We start from the raw sequence: 4,938 nt of genomic DNA, 5'->3' as shown, positions 1-4,938 counted from the left end.
CAGCTATTGTATTTGTGCAACCATAAGACTCAAATATCTCTTGAAAGCGCAAATATGATACATTGTCCGCGGAAGCATTTATGTTAAAATCACCAACAAGAACAACCTGTAACTTCAGTTCTATGCTGTGTTCAAGCAGCGCTTCTGAGAAATGCAGAAAGTCATTTATGGATCCAGACGGAGGACGGTACAAGAGAGCAAACAAAATATCACAGCATTGAATCGAAATACACTCAACGTTGTCGTCTATAATTTTGTATTTGGAAACTATTTTGTATGACAGCTCTGAGCGAATATATATGGCAACACCTCCACCAGCCTTTCTTGAGCGGCACGCAGACACACAGTCGTAACCACCCAGCTGGACACACTCATCAGATGTAAACCACGTCTCACTAAAACAGATTATGTCAAAACATTGATTTAACTCAGATAAAAAAAAAAGATTTATCTCGTCGAATTTTTTTCTCAAGCTTCTTGCATTCAAATGAAAAAGTGAAAGATAGTGACCTTTCAAAGATGCGATATCACAAGAAAGATTAGGCATAAAAATAATAAATGCTCAGACGTTCTTTTGTACGAGTTACTTTAGACTGACAAGATCATTCTCACCACGAATAACCGCTGCACATTCACCGTTCTTTTTTCGGACTAGCGCTTTCCCATTCGCATGTCAAACAAAAGCGTAGTCTGATTTCGGCGCCCATTCCTTCGTCATCGACAGGAGAGTGCGGGAGAGCCGAGTCATGTTTTCACAAAAATACCCGTTGCCTTTTTCTTTCTAAAATGACTGCCTTTTTTGAAGCCAAGAATCGAGAATCTCCTGACACGTAAAGCGAACGATAACGCCTCGTGTTTCGTCCGGTTTTGCTGGGAGTCTATGCAAAGCTGCAATGTCACTTCGGTTTACAGGTGGAATATCCAGCTTTGTTACCAATTTGTTCATTTGTCCCATGAGGTATTCATTTTGTGTTTCTGGGATGCCATGAATTTCAATGTTTAGACTACGACTCTGTCTTTCGAGGTTATTCAAATCTATTCGGAGCTGAGCGAGTTCGTTTGGAGATAAAACTTTTTCAAGCAGGTCTACTCGCTTATACAGTTCTTTAGTGGACTTTTCCTGCCCAAGTAAACGACTTTAAAGGTCGTCAAAGGTATCTGAAAGTACTTGTACAGACTTTTCGAGTCCACCGATCACGCTTGGCAAGGTCATCAAAGTATCGAGCTTATTACTTATTTCCAGCAACAGTAAAAAGAAGTCGACTACCGATTTCGGCATTTTTGTTTCTTCGTTCGTTTTTTTGCCTCCTACGCACAGTCCACGCTTTCATGTTTTTCTAAAATTCCAGGTTTTCCTTGCAGCGTTTCTTCGGTTTCATCAGAGCACTCACCAGGATGGAACATGAAATTACGTTTAGAGCAGCGCATATATACGATCCATTCTTAGGAATAGATAGCCGGCATGCGCAACAGCGTGCCGGCTATCTACCCATCCTCCCTCCTCTTCATCTTCTCATTCTCCCCGCTATTCCTCCTCCCCTCCTCCGTCACCTCCTCCTCCCCTGATCCTTCAAGCTGCTTCCCTCCTCCTCCCTTTCCCCTCCTCCCACCTCCTCCTCCCAGCGCGTGCATCATGGGAAATGTCCCATAATGCACCGCGCGGTTACCCCGACGGCAACGCCAATGCCGCTTACGCCGTAAACGGGCGCCTAAGAACTGCGCTCTAAAAAAAAAAGTGTCTAAGTGCTTGAATAGGACATGTCAGTCGGAAAATAAACCGTCCGCGAAAAAAAAAAGCGCCACTTCTACCTTGCTATTTAATCATTTTGAGTTCAAACCCGAATGTAGGTGCCCCGGGCTTGTTCTGTTTGTTTACTTGCGAGTGGGAGATGGGGAGGGCGATTACTTATTATGTTTACTAAAATCAAAAAAAAAAAAAGAAAGAAAAGCAGAAACCAGATATAGAAGACTGGAGTTCGTGAAGCTCGGTGCTTAAATTCACTATTTTTGGAGAACTCATCACAGTTTCTAATCCACATTCTGCCGCAGCTGAAAGTACTCCACATAAGCGATGGGACTGTGGTTTGTGTCAATAAAATAAGTACATGAATAGGCAGCTGGGAATACGCTTCAGATAGTAACTAAAGAGCAGCAGCCGATGGAATGAACGAAATCGAGGTCACTTTGTAACCCTATACTATACTCTGCTCACCCCTAGGTTGAGGCTGCGCTGGGAGCTATACGTGCCCGCCGGACCAATCAGCAGCCTCCCTCCTATCACGTGACCCGTCTCTCCGGGCTTGGGACTGGGCGGAAGCGTGAAGACGGGGCGAAAGAAAAGCGTATGACTGGTCCAACAAGGACGTAGCTTCCACCGCAGTCTCAGCTTAAGGCTTTACTAAGTATAGTGGCGCCGCTGACCGACCTCTTTGCACTTGTCTATACTCTGTTTCACCTTATGATGTACCACAGGAAAGGCTACAAGCGCGAGCTCCTTGCTCTAGGGCACATCTCGGCGGCACAAGGTCTCGTGCGTTAAGAGTAGCTCCCAACGCTATGAGCTCGCGCTTCTAGCCTTCTCTGCGGTACAACATAAGGTGAAACGGAGAATAGCTTAAAGTGCGCACTGGCGTTGTAATGCGTTTGAGTGCGGAGCAACGTCCTTTCGGCCAGAAACGATTGCTTGCGCTACAGAATGGTTACAGAATGTTTAATTGAGAGCTAAAAGAAAATAAATAAACCTATCGCTCTCAACCTGCACTGCCAAATGGCATAAGAGGTTTACACCAATCAAAATAAATGAATAGGGTAAAAAGACCAAAATTAATTTTTTTTGTAAAAGCCAATTTGAAAGAAAAACTGGGGAGCATCGAAACCATAGTTTCAGGAACGGGCTTTGAATTGAGTAAGGGCATTTTTTTGTATATAGGATTATTCCTTTTCTAAAAATTTGTATTGCTTTAAATGTAAATTTATTTTTCTTGGTTTCTGTTCCATCGATCTTGTGGAAGAAAACGACGACGACGATACAACTTCTTCATGATGTCCTGTAGGAGAATAAGAATAATATTTCAGTGTTAAAAGTTGCGTTTCTGTTTTTCCTTTCCCCCTCTTTTTTCCCTTCCTTCTCTTCCTTCCTCTTTCCCCCTTTTATGCTGATTATTTCTATTTATTTAGTTATGCATTTCTTATGCTGAATATAGATTTTAACGTGTATCGCTTATGGAACCAAGTGAACCGTGCTTGCGCTACAATAGGAGTTTTCGTAGATAGTTCTGGCCGGACTTGTACACGTTACTGAAAAATAGTAAGGAATTACATTTACAATTACAATTATCTTGTCATAAAAGTGACCGTTATCCCCAAAAGTAGTCCGTTACTTTCAACAATGCTTTCCTCAATTAAGAAACAAAGGGAAGAAGGCTATTCAAGTTCTTATTGTTTCCACCTGTTCCATTTATTGACCTTGAGTATTTTGAGCGCAACAGCTGACTCTCGTAAGTCTCGTCAAATATTTTGCACCATTTCAGTAAAAGATGTAAGGACATCCTTTGAACTGATGCACTGGATGGGAGTGCCATATTGTGCCTCACGAATATTTAATGCTCTGCATTGAGCTTTCTCAGCGGAGCAATGGAAGTACTATTTAGCTCGAAGTTAGGGCTAAGCTTCCTCGTTGCAGCCGTTGCCTGATATTCGAGACTTTTAGTAGAGTCTGTAACAGTAAGGTGATAAGTAAATGAATAAAGCTCTACGCACTCCGGAGTTCGCTGCTGACGGAAATGGCTATACGTACTCCGCTAATCTCGTATAAAACGAATGGTCACTAGGAGTTTTCTAAGCGGTGGCATAGCATAGTGCTTGAGGTGTCTGCTTCGTACGCAAATTCGATCCGCGGTGGGTCAATTTTTTTTTCGTTTTCTCGTACATTTTTTTTTTGTCGAGGCATTGGGCGATATTTACATTTCTTTTTTGCGATGAACACTAAAAAATTCGTTGTCTACGAAACTTCGCAGAACTAAATGGTATGGGAACCCTTTCCGGCGGGCGGCGGAGAAAAGCTCACCGGAGAAAAGCTCACCGGAGAAAAGCTCACCGGAGATAAGCTCACCGGAGAAAAGCTCACCGCGAAACCGGCAGATGCGGAGAAAAGCTCACCGATTTTTTTTTTTATCTTAGCGCAGAGTTAACGCAGAGTTAACGCAGAGTTAAACATGGCAATTTAACACAATCGCATTTGCCACATAATTAAAAAAAAAATGTCCTCTTGTAATATTCTTGAAGGTCATTGGGCATATTTACTAATTCCTCAGAAATTAGTAATCACCCATTCTGTATATTAATGAAGCCGCAAAAATGATATCAGAACATCGTACACAGGTAAAAAAGACAACAATTCATTGACAACTGAGGGTGCGCCGTCGGTAGCTCTGTCAAATAAAGAGGTTCGTTCTTTGCGAGCTAATATGAATAGCGGTGTGTGAACCGTTTCAGCTCCAAATATTCTGTAGTGCCTAATAGTTAAGTAGGTATTTGTTGATGTCATCAGTGTCGGCTACGCTGTTTCCTTTCTGTTAATTTCACTTAGAAAACTTTAGTTGCGAGAACAGCTTCGTCCTGTCGTGTTTGTTGTCTTCACTCCGCCGTCGGTTTTCATCATGTATAACGTTTACCAACTCGCCCTATTCGCTACCTTACAGAAGACTATTTGTTATATAGGTCACGAGTAACAACAGTGCCAGTGTGCAGCTCTGAAAGTCATGAGTTGCTCACCTTAGAAGGGCACTATCACACAAAGGCAACGTGCGGAAACACCAGCACGAACGGCAAGAAAACGTGCATGTCCGTGGAAGAAAGAAGCCCCAATATCCTACTGACTTTTATCCTGTCTTCAAAGGTTAATAAAAAGCTTCAAAGAGAATTTCAGGCACCGCGTTG

At 42.6% G+C, this 4,938-nt stretch overlaps 1 pseudogene; it reads right to left on the bottom strand.

Moving 5' to 3' along the window:
• Positions 1-712: 712 nt before the first annotated feature.
• Positions 713-1,279, bottom strand: LOC115331204 (annotated as a pseudogene).
• Between the last annotated feature and the right edge of the window lie 3,659 nt (positions 1,280-4,938).

The sequence above is a fragment of the Ixodes scapularis genome, unplaced genomic scaffold, assembly GCF_016920785.2.
Source record: "Ixodes scapularis isolate PalLabHiFi unplaced genomic scaffold, ASM1692078v2 PGA_scaffold6__148_contigs__length_123643588, whole genome shotgun sequence".
Classification (NCBI taxonomy): Eukaryota; Metazoa; Arthropoda; class Arachnida; order Ixodida; family Ixodidae; genus Ixodes; species Ixodes scapularis.
Note: the sequence above shows the minus strand (reverse complement) of the source record. Positions and strands in the feature narration are given on the sequence as shown.